The following is a 17,114-nucleotide window of genomic DNA, read 5'->3' on the forward strand; positions in this document are numbered from 1 at the left end:
TGACACAAGGTAACACATGTATCCTACTGTGTGTACTTAGAGACACGTGCAGAGTCTAATTGCCAATCTTGATATATGCCTCAGACCCCTGATCCCTGTCACTCTCTCTCCCGAAGGGTCTCTCACTCCTTTTTGTAATCTATTTTTTAGACAGTATCTTCAATTGGCAAACTTGTCTAAATATTCCTATAGGACTGAGCAATATAGCTTTGTAGAATGTTCATGTAACTAGCCATTCCCAGATACATATAATTATTATTTAACATAATATGAGCTTTGGTTCCAAGGGACCAGCCCCTCCCCTGGGTCTACTTTTAATCACTTTTTTATACTTTTTCACCTTATCATTTTAATAATTCACCTAACTTTTATCATTTATGAGTGCTTTTTCTACTACTAATAAAAGTTATGTTTTAACTGCTTTCTATGTGGCTAAAGACTAGAGTGCTTTTAGTACAGTCTCTGCTCTCCTTTTTCTTTGAATGATTGGTTTTGCACATGCACCCCTTCCATGGTGGTTACAAATTATGTAACAAAGCAGGATGGTCTCTAACCTGGTGCGGGATCACCCCTCTGTTTTGCACATCTCTCTCTTCTCAGCTTACATCAAATAAAGCAAAACAATATAAATATATTTATATACTTCTTGCTAATATATTGGCTTCATCCAAAAATAACTTTGACACCCTGGAGCCCACACAGAGGAAGGAGGGAGCAGGTATAGAGCACTACACTTTATCCTCCCCCTGATTGGATGCATTGTTACAAAGTGACCTACCTGCATTGTGCAGTGGAGATCACGTGACACAGACTCCCGGCTGCTCCCTGTGAATCATCTCTTCAGTCAAATTGGAAGCAGCAGAGTGGGGTCCGATCCACCATGCTGACATCTCCTTTTGGCTGGGAGTCATAGTTAAAAGTACATAAAACCACATGCAGCTTGAGAGCCGTGGGTTGGCCACCACTGCACTATTCCATTGCACTTTTATTACACATTTGAACAGATGGTTTGCACAACATTTAGTACATTTTTAGTCTGTCACTGAATTGGTTATGGTCTGCAAAAGTAAAGAACAATTTTCGGTTTTTAAATAAAGATGGTGTACACTAATTTGAGACAAATGGCCCAATGTAGCACTAGATAGATGGCGCATATGGGGCTTAATTTACAGTTGAACGTACAGATACCTTGTTTGTGTATGAACAAAGATACGTGTGCATATTTGTGTTTCCACATATGCCTTTTGAGTTTCACACATCTTAGGATGCGTGCAACCTTAAATCTATTATTATTATTATTAATTTTTATTTATAGGGAGCCACTAGGTGTCCGTTGCGCCGTACAGGGACAAACAAGTACAATACAAGGTGGGACAGCACGGTACAGTAAACAATAAGCACAGTAACTCAGTAAGCTCAAAGCACAGCTAGAGAGAGGGGGAGGGAAGACCAGCAAGCGCTGGAGCCCAAGAGGAAGGGCACGGGTGACGGGGAGACCCCCCAGAGGGGTGGGGGGAAAGGTAGCTGGAGAGCAGAGTTAGAAGTGAAGGAAACAGGAGGAGAAATGGTCCTGCTCAAGGGAGCGTACAATCTAAGGGGAGGGGTAGACAGACAGAGAGACACAGGGATGAGAGGGAGAGAAGGGGGAACGGGGGCAGAGTCAGGGGAGGGGGAAGAGGGGGGAGAGGCAGAAAAAGGTAGGAAGTTAAGTGGGAGACTGGAAGGCTTTGAGAAAGAGGTGGGTTTTTAGAGCCCGTTTGAAACTGGACAGATTAGGGGATGTTCTGATGGAGGGAGGGAGCTTGTTCCAGTGGAGAGGGGCAGCGCGGGAGAAGTCTTGGACACGCACATGGGAGGAGGTGATCAGAGGGGAGGAGAGGCGATGGTCATTGGCAGATCGGAGAGGGCGGGATGGAGCGTGAATAGAGATGAGGTTGGAGATGTAGGGAGCAGTGGAGTTGGCGAGGGCCAACTCTAGTGTATAGATTACCTGGTGTTAGCTGCTAGGAGAGACAAAGAAATATATAATGAGCGGTGAGAAGAAGGATGTGTAAATTAATACTGGAATTAAAATATTAGATTTAAAAAACATAGAATGTGTACCCATCGTAATCTTCAATGTTCTTAATATTGTTTTTGTAGCATTTTATTTGTATACTTTTCTCAGGATATTCATACTTTTTGTGATATTAGATAAATAAATAAAAACATGCATACAAATCAGTCTCGGCCATTTTCAATGGTCACCTGCAGTATGACCAAGAATACCACTGATTCCAGGATTCAGAGATTGTCACATCAGCCAGTGAAGGTTATAAAAGATACTACAAGTGCTTGATTTTTAGTAAGAGGTCTCCAATGCTGCATGACTATCATAACTTAGTAAAGTTACTGAGACATATACTAGATAATTATGTTTATTATAATCTATTTTTTCCTCACTGAAATGGAAAGCCTTCTGAAAAGATGTTCTGCCAGGAAAACCCAGGAGGAACTAATATGCAATGATGTGTAAAATAATTAGTGCCAGATGTTCCTTTTTGCAATAAAATGAAAGCTGAATAATAGCCACTGTGACATATTTTTATGCATTTTTGATATTCAAGAAAATTATATCCCGCCAAACTGAGAATACTGCTCATTTCTGGAAAGGTATGAATAATGTGTGTTAAGAGAAAAGGTTGTGTTTTACAGCTATTGTTTACTTCCTAAAACCCCAGGGTGCATCATTTAGACAATGACAAAACAGTTTTCATGTCCATCTGCCATTGGATATGATCCTAATAATTATTGCTATAGGATATTTGATTGCAAACAATACATCCACATCATTACTTAGTGATAGGGTGAAAAACACATTAGCTCTACCAAGGTTGTTGGAGAAGTTAAAAAAGTTCATTTAAGCCGTATTGTATATAATTCAAGATACGTCCAACTCAAAGCAAAGCAATATTTCTACATCAGACAAAAAAATGTGTATAATTACACCCAACTATAGCATAGAGATGTGACATGGCAGTTAGTATTTTCAGTTTTGTCTTTATTTTTCTCTGTGTTTTGTTATTTATTTTGTAGAGATTGCAAAAATAAAGTCTGGCAGGAAAATCTATTTTTCACTATGAGAACTATGGGCGTGATTTATTAAGGAAACTTAAGCAAAAAATTGAGTACGTTTTCCTAAACAAGTTTTCTGGAAAAAACCATGTTGCAATGCATATTATTTTGCACATAAGGAAAATACTGTCTGTTTTTTCATGTAGCACACGAATACTTGATAGCTGATTTGTACACTGAAATTTAAAGTTGATCTAGGACATGCCCTACCCCAAATATAAATCTGCCAACACATTTACCGCCCCTTCCAATGCAACATGGTTTTGCCTTATTTACTTATTATTTTTGCTTAACTTTTCTTAATGAATTGGGCCTTATGTGCTTTTAAGTAACATTATATACTGTTACAAACAGATATCAGGCAGCCAGGAATCCAAGACCCCAATACTGTCTAAACAAAAGTTATGGCCAGGTGTCTGTAATGCTGTTAATGTAGTGGAGCCCTTAAAGACACTCAGACAGTGCTTAAGAAGAAACTGTGCGAGGAACAAAGGGCTGCTGCACCACAGTCGGTGGGCCACCCCTGGAAATGGAATACACAACATATGAAGAGGTGCTTAGGCAAATCATGGCATTGGAGAGGGTATTAATGTACATAACAGTGTCAGGCCTCCGGCATAGCAACAGGCTGGTGAGTATATAGATATACTCTTGAAAAAGTTTTGTAATAGAACGAAACGCGTAGAGGTTTGCTACTATTTGACAATTTGGAACCTGACATTTGTAACAGTTTTTTATTCATTTTAATAGACAGCGTACAAACTGTCATTAGTTTATGGAGAATAAAGTTATTTTATTCAAATACTGTCTGCTCGATGTGTGAGGCGGAAGGAGGGTGAATAGCGAGGAGATCACCTGCAGCGTATAGCTGTTATCACAATTGGACGGAATATAGTTTGAATTCCACTTCTTACTCTGTGGAATAAAACGAGTGGGAATTGCAAGGAGATTATCGGAAGTCTGCAGACTCACATAGTTCAGAGCACTGGACATTATTGCTTAAGGGATTGTGGACATTGGATATAATATCCTGCGGAGACTGAGTCTCTACAGTGACGGATGTTACAGTCTCTGGTCTATTTTTCTTGAGAGGTTATATGTGTTTCTTTGAATTCTATGGAACGAGAGTGATATTGGAGAGGAGTGAACATATGAAAGGCTGCAAGATTCGATACAGAGTAGAGCAGAACGCTATTGAGGATCATTGAGGACTATTCCATATGTGAACTTTGGCAATGTTAATGTGTGTTAGTATACAAGTATAAGAGAGTTGGTTTATTGTGGGAGGTGTGTTGGAGATTGGCTGAGCGCTGCAGTGTCTACCAAATTTTATGTATTTAGGAGGGTGGGATCTCCTACTGCAGCTGCACGCCAATCCCTTTATAAGTATACAGAGTTGGTGCGCAGAGGTCAAAATCTGTTACTTAGGCTGGTGAGTATAGCTATGATTTTACCCATAAAATGTAGTATATTTTTTTAAATCAAATAATAAAGCATGATAAATGTGTCCAAATCAATGCAAGCAGACAAACGTAAGTAGTGGAACATGCCATATGACAGGTTTTTTTCATGTTTGTAATCTTTAGAAATTAATATATTTATTATCCCATGGTCCAATCAACACAACGACAAAGGCCAACATCGTCAGCACAGAAACCCTTACAAAAAGAGGTAGCAGATGAGAGTAAACATTTGTTATGTCAATACTGTTATTGTACTAATCTGATTTGCTTCAAAAAACAAAACAATATGGGCCTGTTTCATCATGGCACGCATTCTGAGCGCAAGCTACATTTAGTATTAAATGCACATATTTCGGCTTTGCACACTCCTGAATTCATCAAGGAATGGATCTCAAGATACATGCGCTGTTGAAATCAGTATGCTGTGCTTTACTACAGAAGCAGCTGCAATACCTAAGTAAATCATAAATTTGCAAAAGAACGCACAGGAGAAAAAAGAATAATGAATTAATGTCACCTGTTAATATAAGCATTAAGGAGAAAACAGTTTTAAAAAAATAATAATTTTTAAAAAAATATTTTCCCATGAAATACATTTATTAGGATGTTGTTAATGTCTACTGAGCATAAAATAAATGTTTACAGATGCTGTTGACTGCAAACACATGTTCTAGCATCCATACGAGCCTGTCATCCCTACTGATCAGAACTTAGGCTAGTCCTTTAGCTGGAGCAAGAGAAATAAGTGACTTAGAGACTCTCAGAGCTGGATTCGGACATGGCTGCGTGTGCTTAAGATTAGCATGCCCTTACTGTTCATTGACTAAGGCAAAAATGCTCCCTCCCTGCCCCGTTCATTCCCTGAAATCGTAGTCTGTAGTAAGTGTCCTTTGAGTTCGTGAACAGGGCTGCGTTCACAGACGTATATACCGGTTCTGGGCATACGCAAATCGATTTTTTATATGATACACTCAAAATTCGGCAGATACGTGCCTTGATGAATCAGGCCCTACATCAACATGAAGCCAAATCATAAATCCTTACATATAATGTGGTCCAAAAATAAATACTTACACATATGTTTTCATTTACAGGAATATCCAAGCAACATTACAGCTACACAGGAACCTGCTGATGTATTTGTTGATGAATTTGCAGAGGGAGAGGAAGACACCATCTTAACTTTTTGCCCCACTTGCGCCAGCTAAAAGTCAATCATGTAAGCAGCCTGACTATGAGGCCATTCCTCCCCAATAGACGACCCTTAAATTGGGACGATAGCTGCTGTGGAAGACTTTAGGCTCATTTAAACGCAATCTATGCAAATAAGCAGGTGAGGCAAGCTAAAAATCACTTGTCTGTGGAAAAGGTATGTCGAATTGTCAAAATGTCATCACGCTTGGTATCACAAGATGGACAGAATCATAGAGGATTTATTAATGATAAAATTGGATAGATGTGACACTTTACAGGAAAGTTAGATCACATAGTAGAAATGGTTAGTAAATCAGACAACAGGCAAATTGGAAAAAGTGTCGCAGGCCACAACCCCTGGCGGCAGGGACAGGTCTTTAAAATGCTGAGACGAGGCACAAAAAATTGTCAGACTTTTTTGGGAAATCAATTCACATTGATAAGCTGTCCATCTTACAAGCCAAATTTCCCTTGGCCAGAATGCAATTCATGTAAGTGCAAATCTGAATTCCCTTTTATTTTAAACTGCTGTGCTTGTTGTGTCAATCTATTAATTGTTATTTATTACTTTTTTTTATCTGTATGCCCTGTATCTTTGTATTTTAAATCTATAATTTAATAAGTTGCGTCCTTGATACTCTAACGAATCCATTAGCCTGTTAGAAGAGAAAGCTTGACCAAGTTAACCATTGGAATGTCAGTGTGTGATTTGTTGATACATTTGATTAACAAGCTGTGTGTGCTTGCATTTACATTTGTGTAACAGTCTGGAGGTGTGAAGAGGTAACCCTTTGCTTGCTGGTGTGGGTCTTGCTTGTCTGTGGATAACTAGAAGCCTGTGTACGAGTGTGGCTTAAATATATTGGGATCTTATTGCCCGTATTCAATAGCCGGTGGCAAACCTGAAGTGTCTGGGGGTGTGAGAGCGCTGTGTTTGGGGGCTATTCCGTAGGTCTATAACCTGTGTGATAGGTAGAGAGAGACTGTGGGCTGAAATCGTGTGACCTCATACAGCGAAGTCACGGCAGCTGGGAGCGTGTTCGTGACAAATAGCATTTATTTTTAAACAATATCCACTTAAATTGGTGTAATACCCCCCAAAAATTCCAGAACTTCTTAATCGACTAACATATATAACGTTTGATATGTCTACTGCATTCTAATATTACTTTCTCATATATTTAAAACAATTCCAGGTAATTTTTCTCCAGTTTGTGGAACTTTTTCTTAATATCATTGATGTTAGCCATCAATTCTTTAAAATTCTTTCGTTCAGCTTTTTCATCTTCTCGACCACACCTTTCCCATCACCGGAAGTTATTAATATTACTGTGTGTTGCATCCTTTTTTCCTTCTGAACTTTGATCAGATATGACGATGGTATCTATATGAAGAAAGGACAAGTATTTTCAATTAAGTTTGACGAAGAAACGGAACACAACTTCGTTTTTACCAGAGGGACTACTACCATTTGCTCACCTTGAACACTGCTTAAAATCACTTTATGCTCATGTCCCTCCTGGGTCTGGCCAGGCATGCTGCCATGCTGGTCCATACCAACTGAAATATATACGCCATTTTTTGATACAGGGTGCACCATGCTTTTTTTTTTTACTTTTTTACCGGTTTTTAATTACCTTCTTTAGGTGCCTCTTTTATTTCTCCAATTCCTATATCTTTGAATTCTTGTTTTATAGTTACTACAGCATATTCCATTTTAACTTTTTCACTAGCTACACAGCACAATTCATTGTACATTCTTCTTTCTGGAAATAGATGTCAAACTTATATTAATCATACTAATCTTTATTGCTAGTAAATACTAACACCGTTTACTAACTAGTTTTAAACATTTTTAGTAACCACTTTTAATACTCACATTTTTTTAATGTTCTTTCAGATACTCATTTTTTCAGATACTTGCCTTTTTTGCTCTTTATTTTAAAAGTTGGAATTTTGTCCTTTATATCTGATCTAATTTAGGAGTTTCTGCATCATCACTACTTTTCTGTGATTAACTTTTCTGTATTTTCACTTTTGACAGTCGTAGTCGTGCTAATCCAGTACTCAAACCATCATCTCCTTCTCCCTTGGGCTCACTGGCTTTGCTCCTTTAATGTGCACCAATTGCATTCCTTCTTCTCCATCCCCCTCCACTCCTCCATCCCTTCTGTCAATTTTCTCCTGCACCTGTTGCTCATCCGCCATCTTCTCTCATACTGCCGGCACCAGACTGTCTCCTCTATAATTTTAAAGACACAGACATGGGCTTTTGCAGTTGCTATGTAGCAATCATGGAAGCTACAGGTACAGAATGGAGGATTGTGGGTGAACATTCATTGGTGTATAATAACCTCACGTTTGCAGATGTGCCTGAAATAATTTGCCCTAGACTTTGCACAACATACAAATGGATACCACACATGTTTTACCTGATTATATCGATATTACAGCAAGGTACATACTTTATAGCATGAGACTTTTTGTAGTTTTCGTTTAGATATGTGAACAGAAAATATGATATTTTTTTGTTTATTTGTTTTGCACTGAAATGTTTGTATGTTTTGTTTTGTGGTGTGTATGCAAATCTGTTAATATATGTGTGTTAATATGTATTTATATCACTAGATGTTTACACTTTTTGTTTATTTTTTGTGTGGATGGAAATATGACAATATCTATGGTTTTATTTTTTCATGGAAAATAGTTTGCCATGGCATCTGACAGAAGTGTAGAGCTCATGAGGACCTACATTGATGCCTACAAATCCCATACCTGCTTGTGGAAAAGAATATCCATAGAACACTCAAATAGGCAAAAGTGGAGTGCAGCTTTGGAAGATGTTGTAAAAATGTGCCTTCCACATTACCCCAGTGCAAATGTAGAGTGGGCAAAGGGGAAGATACGAAACCTTAGGTCCGTATTTAAAAAAGAACTGAACAAGACTGAGGCCTCCAGAAAATTAGGACATGGGCTGAGGATGTGTATGTACCCAAGTTGTTTTACTTTGACCTCCTGCGCTTCACCTGTGATGAGCAAATTGCAGTCAGTCCGCCTGCAACATGGAGACGGAGAGTAGTTCCACACCTGAACTTGTACAAATAGATGACATACCACCAAGTGGAACAGTAAGTGAAACATACAACACTGTAACTGCATAAAAAATATTTACTTATGTGTACCTAACAATACCGTTTACAAGAATACAGTGCAACTGCCCATACATTATACAATACAGTCCAATAGCGGAGCGGAGAGAAGAGGACATCATGGGACATCCAGAAGATAAGAAGGCGGCGGAGTCGGCGGAAGTGGCAGGGAGCCCTTGTAAGGCCTAGGAGCTACCCTGCCACTAGAAGACGACGGGAAAACAGTTGAATCAAGCGCAGAAGACAGCGGAGGTGGCAGGGAGCCCTTGTAAAGGCTAGAAGCTACTCTGCAATGAGAAGATGCCGGGAGAACAGAAGACCGCAATGGCGCAAGTTGAGCATCCTGCGCGGAGCAAATAAGTATAATTGCTCCTTGTTAGGTCAGGCACAAGGCCCGTGGGCAAATCGGGTACCAGGCCCATTGTCCAGCAATGGGCACAAGGCCCTGGCCAGTTAGGAGTAGGTAGGGTTCTGGGGCACAAGGCACACGGTACTGGGCACAAGGCCCTTTAGTGGGGCATAAGGCCCATTAGTGTAGCTGGGGCAGAAGGCCCTTTAGATGGGCACAAGGCTCTTTAGTTTAACTCGGGTACCAGGCCCCATAGTTAGTCAGGGGGCAAAGGCCCATAGTTAGAAGGGTATAAGGCCCTTAAATAATCTCAGGACACAAGGCCCTAAAGGTAGGGATTTAGAGCACAAGGCCCCTAGGTAGCAAGTGGGGGCAAGACCCAAGGTGCAAGACCCTTACAGGTTATAGTGGGTTCCAGGCCAATAATTAGTGAAGTACCAGGCCTTAATTAAGACTGTGCGAAGGCCCAATAGTTGTAATTGGGTGTCAGGCCTGTTAGAGGGGTGTAAGGCCCCTGACAGTTGAGAGGGTGCTAGGCCCTGATAAGGTAGAAGGGCATTAGGCCCTAGTGGCTAGAGGGACATTAAGCCCCTATTTATAGCAGGGCAGTAGACCCTTAGAGCTGTATAGCTGTGCGCTAGGACCTGTGTAGTTTAGGAGGGCATTAAGCCCTGTGTTGTTCAGTGTTTAGATTGCTGTGAGTGGCAAATAAGGCCACTCTATCTGGTCCTGAAGGGCATCTAAAGTCAGGTAGGATGATGAAGTGTTAAGGAGGATGATGGAGGCCTGCTGAGCGGCTGAGTGCCGGCAGACTCGGATGGCCCAGGACAGTTGAGCAGAAACAGGAGTTTTCAGTTTCCAGATGAGTGAGAGTAGGCCTGTGATCATTGGTGAGGTGGTCGCTGGCCTGTAATTTCCTGCACATTATTTTCTATGCCACTTGTCTCTCTCCTTTAGTTTACTCCCCTGTAGGGTCCAGGAGTCAGACCTTCACTGAAGACGGTGCTGAGGACTTCAATCAACTGCATCCGTGTCGACATGCGCCTTTTACTGTATATGGCCTTCGTTCATTTGCCCCTTACAAGTTTCATTTGTGTTCAGACATGAATTGCATGCAATTGTGTTCATTGTTGTAAGATCTGTTGCTGAGCATATGCAGAGCTATTTCATGGAAGATACGGCACGCAAGTAGACTTATGTCCGAACCTTGAATCAGGCCCATAATATTCTGCATTATCTATTGCAATTCCCTCCTTACTGGTCTTCACCTAACCAGACTCTCATCCCTACAATATATTTTTAATGCAGCGACTAGACCAATTTTCCTTGTTATACTTCTTCTGCTGATCCGCTGTATCAGTCCCTACATTGGATACCTCTATTTTACCGAATTCCCTCTAAAATACTTCTACTAACATACAAAGCCATAAACAGCACTGCACCAACATACATCTCTTCACTTGTATAAAATATCTCCCAAATTAACCCCTCCACTTTGCACAAGATCTGCGTCACTCATCCATATGTATCACCTGTTGATTACTGCACTATTTTCAAGCTCCACCAACTCTGTTGAATGCCCACCCTTGCACAACAAGTCTTTCCTCTAGCATTCCAAACCTTCAAACTTGCCCTGAAAGCCCGCTTCTTCAGACAAGCTTATCAAATTTTTAAAGTGAACTCCTAACCTCCCTAGACTACTCTACCTGATTACCATCCCTCTACACAGTTTCACACAAAACTTATATGTGTTCTCTTTCTATGCTCAAACAACCCTCTAAGTTACAGACCAACAATGCTGTGTTATTGGATGACTTAACCCCACTACGTACTTATTACCCTTGCAATCTGGCTGGACCAATATGCAACAGGTGGAACTTAACCTCATGTAATGATCTCCCGTTGTCCTATAGATTATAAACTTTCAATCAAGGCCCTCTTACCTCTTTGTCTGTTTGTTGACGCTCAGTCTTGTTTTATTACTATGCTTATCCCCAATTGTGCTACGAATTTAATACATAAATAAATAATAAAAAATTAATTATAAAAAGAGGTTGTACACATAAGTAAAACTGAATGTGGAGCGCTGGTTTTGGCAGTATTCAGTCAGGAAAACTTTCAAAGGGGGAGAGCCAGTGGCAGATAGAACGATGTTGGGAGTGCAGCAACTTTGAGGCCTGGAGGTGAGGTTGCGAGTATATTTCCTCTTCTTCAAAGTTGTCACTGCTCAACTTTGTCAAATCATGGGCCTATATATCTGATTTATTACAGCACAGAAACCATGTAGTATCGATGATACAAAATGGGCCTTATGTAAAGTTAGGCATAAGTCTTTCTTTTGCATAAAATACGAATATGAATTTCTGCACTGTGCATGTGCATATGTCTGTAGGCAGATACAGCTGCATCTTACACTTACAACCAGGGCCGGATTTAGGGAATGGAGGCCCCTGGGCTAAGGGGCCCTCCATTCCCCGCGAGGCCCCCAATGTGAGCCGTCCGTCGCCCCCCGCGAGGACCCCCCCAAGCACTTACCTGTCAGTGCAGTCCTCCGTCCCGGCGCGCTGTAAGCTCCTTACTGAGGAGATCTCGCGAGAGTTCATGAACTCTCGCGAGATATCCTCAGTAAGCAGACTACAGCGCGCCGGGACGGAGGACTGCACTGACAGTACTCAGCAGCATCGATCGGGCCGGGGGCGCCCCCGCCCCCGACCGATCAATAATGCTGCTGAGGAGTTTGAAGGGCCCCCTGGATGCCCGAGGCCCCTGGGCTATAGCCCAGTTAGACCTCGGGTTAATCCGGCCCTGCTTACAACTCCTTGCTCTTATAGAGGCAGAACAGGGCAAGGAAGGAGCAGGCAAGCATAGACTAAGTACAACAAGAGTGAGTTCATGCAATTGTGATTAGAAGTCAGCAAGTGCTTGACTCCTAGTGCAAAGATCATCAACACAAACTTTTAAAACAAAAAAATTTTTTTTATTTTTTGTTTTTTTAAAAAAAAGGCTATTCACACCCAAAATAAACTAAACACCAGCACTAATAACCTGGGCTGTTTGCCACTATTGCAGGATGATTAACATTGTAGAGTCTACACAAAATATTTGCATTCAGCACTAGGCTATTACAGGCTGGGACGGGAAACCAGCAGTGTGGGCTCCCCCTGTTATAGTGGGAACCAGCTCTAGTTTATTTAGCACAGGCTGAATTTTCTAGGGGAATCAGATCCGCAAAAAAACATGTAGGCCATCCTAATAAGAAACAGCCCCATGTGGATAGCAGTGGGGCAACTCACAAGATCCCTAGAAAGTGGGTGTTGAGGTAATAATAATTTTAAGTTCAAAAATAGCATTTTTATATGTAGCACTACTGGTCCCAGCAAGTCCTGGAAGCCACAACCTACAGGCACCAGCACAAGCTGGCATCCTAGGGTAGTGCTATATTCCAAAATACTATAACAATAAAATGCTCTGTAGCAAAAATACTTTAATTAAAATAATTATTTTACACACCAAATTCCAGAGGGCTCTTCTTCCTTCCTCATTTCTCTTATAACCCATAGGATATAATGTAAACCTATAACCCCTTTTTTGAACTGCTGGAGGCCTGTCTTCAACTTTCCTATCCAGAAATGCTTTGCTCTAATTGCTTAGAGCTTGAGAAAGACTGATTGCTTGCAGCTAGATCCCAGGAGCGGTCTTAGTGAACTCTATTGTATCAATGAAGTTTATTTATATGTGAAACTTATCTTCACAGGGGCGCACGCAAGATTGTCAGGGGGGGGGGGTTCCCCCCCTGACCCCCCCCCCAAAAAAAAACCAAAAAACACGAGAGAGAGCTGCTTCGGCAGCGCTGTCCTATACAGCAGCCGCGGCGCTGTCAAAGAAGCATCAGCGGGGGTGCTGTATACAATACAGCACTGCGGCGGACGCTTCTTTGACAGCGCCACGGCTGCTGTATAGGACAGTGCTGCTATGGTGGCCACTTAGTTATCGCAGGGGGGGGGGTTTCTGGAGACTCAGAAACCCCCCCTGCGTGCGCCACTGCTTCATGAGGACACATTTTACACATATCTACACATATATACAGGGTTGGACTGGCCTTGAGATACCGGTGAAATCCTTGGTGGTCCCCACTATCTGTGTGATCCACCACTTACTTTAGTGGTGGGCCACAAATCCCTGCCACTAACTGCCACATGCAGCTGGGGAATGCATGTACTCAGGGCAGGTGCTGCTCTTGTGAATGTCCTGCCGCTCTCAACAATTACAGCCTGCCTCATCAACAAATTAGCAACTCAGCCAATCATCGTGAGCTATCTACGATTGACAGCTTACGCAGTCATTCAACAACGCTTGTTGGGTCATTAGTGTTTCATTGTGAGCTATCATTGACTGTAATAAAAGATGGACATTCTGTCCGACCAATCAACAAATATTGGTCTAAGTACAATGGAATGTGATTTTCCATACTTAATATAATAATGTTATAATAATAATAACTATAATCCCTTAAATATACCAATCTAAATTATTTCAAATTTCTTGTGCTCAAAGAAAATAATTTTAAGTTATAATATGTATAATATAATTTCTTTTGAAAATGTAGAAATAAACTTTTAATATGCATGATGTATGTATTAGTGAGCATATAATGAAAATGAAAGTATGTAAAAAGAAAATATCACATGTACAGTATACCTGATTAATGTATCAAAGATTAATGACTGGAGAATTTAGCACAGTGTAAATCACTGGAAATATAAGTGTGAAGTAAGTATTAAATCAGGATGTCTGTAAAGTTTACAACTATAAGTCTAAAATAAATTAAATGTATGTAAGTAATATTTCAAAATCTCTAACAAAGTGACACACCATGTATTCAAATAATGTAGAATATAGATATATTTATCATGAAATTCCATTTTATTTGTTTTACAAATTCAAAAAAGGGGGGATCTAAAAAAAGAAACTTATGCTACTCTGTGAAGATACCTGGTTTAAGGTAACCCTCTGTGCCGCACAGCTGGGTTACCTGGTACCTATCCAAGGTTCAAAATCACCCAGACAAATATCTGAAATAAAATAAATACATTTATTTAACAAAATGGTAGGACCAAACAGCAATGAACATATTTAAAAAATAACTTGCAATAAATAACACTACAGTCTGACACAGACAACGTACAGGGTATAAAACACCCCACCAGTATCCTTGTCACTTTCAGGGACTGCTGTCTATTCATTCAAGCTTCTCCTCCTCTCGTCTTTGAGGCTATCAGTAAGGTAGTGGTACTGAGTCACTGTCACCTCCGCTTTTGACGGACACACAGCTCCCCAAGACCTGGAGAGGTAGATCAGGGGCGAGTCAGGACTCCAGGAACCGATTGTCCCTTTCCGGTAAGGGGCAGAGATCTAGATCTCAACGCCAGCCTGACTTCAGCTATAACTCGGTAGTGAATGCCAATTTGCTGTCCTCTGGAGTTCTCTTTTAAGCCCAAAAATGACCTCATCAGCAATTTCAGGACCTGCCTGATTGGTCCTTTTCTTTGTTTACCTTTTCACAGGTAAACTTACAGACAAAGGGATAAAATTAAGGATAGGTATTGTTCTGTGGCTATACAGCAGAGTTTATTTAAACAGGATAGATCACAATCCAGACACATTACATTTAAATGCACAATGCAGTCCTCTGTAATTAAACATTGTGTGGACCTTTTCCCTATCTTAATACATGAGACCTCCTGTTGTGATGTACATTCATGCAGGACTGGTGGACAATAATCATTTTGCCTAGGTTGAATGGGGAACCAGAGGGCTAGAAAAAGGTATATGTTTTTATAGTCCACAGTTTGTGAGAACCGAGGTGCAGACTGGTTGAGGTGATATTAATCCCTCGTTTCACCACATACTCCAACATAATAATAATTTAATTTATGAAAACAAATTACCCTCAAAAAGGTACATAAATGATGGTCTCATTGAGACCCCAATAGGCACTTTAAATATTTGTAGAGGGTGAGGCGGCCATCTTGGGCATGCTCAGTTGTTATTCTAAGTAATCATTCACATCTGTTCCTGCACCACTGAAGCTTACAGTATAAATTTCCTATAATACACATACATATATACATATTAGGGCTATTTTTGTCAGAAGCCTATTAACCTACCAGCATGGCTGACAGAACATGGAAACCACAATAGCAGGGTACTGTGCTTTCGGACACCCAGCCAACAGTAGGAACATTTTTTTTCCCTGGTGTGGGCAAGTCTGGAGGTTCTGTTCCACCTCAAGTTCTGAGTCTCTGCTCTGTAGAGAGCAGAACCTGCATCGGAACAAGGGTGGGTTATGGGAGAGTAGCACATGGAATTGAAGCAACTTCTGTGCATGCACTCTGAAATGCCAAAGGGGCTTCATGGTGCATGTACAGACCTTGGACTCCATCGCTGAAGGAAACCTATGCAAACACATCATGACCTGAGTCATTAAGGAAAGTAAAGCCATAAAAGAGTAACTTTGCACCTGGGAAAAACTATGTTGCATTGGAGGGGGAAGTAAATCTAAAATGTGGGGACAGATTTATAGTTTGGGTTAGGCATGCCCTAGATCAACTTTTAATTTCAGTGTAAAGATAGCAAATATGTGTGTGTTAGATGAAAAAACAGCCAGTATTTAACTTATGTGCAAAATAATAAAGTAATTTGCAATTGTGACTGGATCACTTATAAATAACTTATGGTATAAATTTATTTAAAGGAAATAGTGCAGTGCACTTATTTATATAATTGCCAATGCACTTATTTTTGATATTGTGTATTTTTTGATATAGGAAATCTTTATTTCTGAGACCAAGAGAGAAAATTTGTTTTTTTTTCTGTTTTAACCTTGCTAGAGAAAATGCATTAATTCTTATGTATATATCTGATACAATAAGCCTTTGTTTAGAAAGTTTTTTTTATAGCTTTGTGTAAGGAAATGCCTTGTTTGGGGTTTGCAACTTTTCTTGGGGAATTCTTTTCTTTGGAAGAAATGTATATTCTGCAACTGTTGGAAGAAAGCACCATTGCTAATCTCATGTTGATTACACCTTTTGATATGAGTTTCCAATACCCCTTGAGGGAAAGGAAGGGGTAATTAGACTTGCTGTCAGATGGCCACTGTGTCCAAGATAAGATGCAGGAAGTCACAGCAAGGTTTTAGGATATCACAGATAAGTGTAAATATTTTTAGCTTTGCATTGGATGTAAATCCATGTTTGGGCAAACAGGTTGCATCCTGATTCTAAAAATAGCCTGTGAAGCTGTGTCTAAAACTGTATAAAAAGAGAGCCCTTGTAAAATGAAATGTATCATTCTGATGTTCCATCTGACATGACCACTGATACCTTTAATCAGTGGAACTGTCCTTGTCAGGACACTTGATCGAAATAAACATCACTCTCTGCTTCAAGACCCTGCTTGACAACTTCTATTGATGTATTCATGTGACCTACAGATTAGACCCTAAATCTAATACGTCCTCCGGGTGTTTCTGAGGGTTGGACCCAGCTCTCCAGCACCACCGCTCTGCCGCTACCCAGCAGCTTTGGCCAGTGTGATAGGCCAGGGGGGATGCATCCATAGCACCCTGACTCATAGTAAGCGGTCAGGGGTACCAACCCAGGTGTACCAGCACAGGAGTACACTAACAGCAACAGTTTCCCATAAGGAACGTCGTTCTGGGCGCCATAAAGGAGTCCAGTGGTGGCAGCAGGCTCCTCCTACTGTGGCAGGAGGGGTGTGTTTGGAATACAAAAGAGGACAGTGGCAAAGTAAGCCCAGCCGGTTCCAAGCAACAACAAAAAGGGT

Source organism: Mixophyes fleayi, chromosome 5 (assembly GCF_038048845.1).
Source record: "Mixophyes fleayi isolate aMixFle1 chromosome 5, aMixFle1.hap1, whole genome shotgun sequence".
Lineage (NCBI taxonomy): Eukaryota > Metazoa > Chordata > Amphibia > Anura > Limnodynastidae > Mixophyes > Mixophyes fleayi.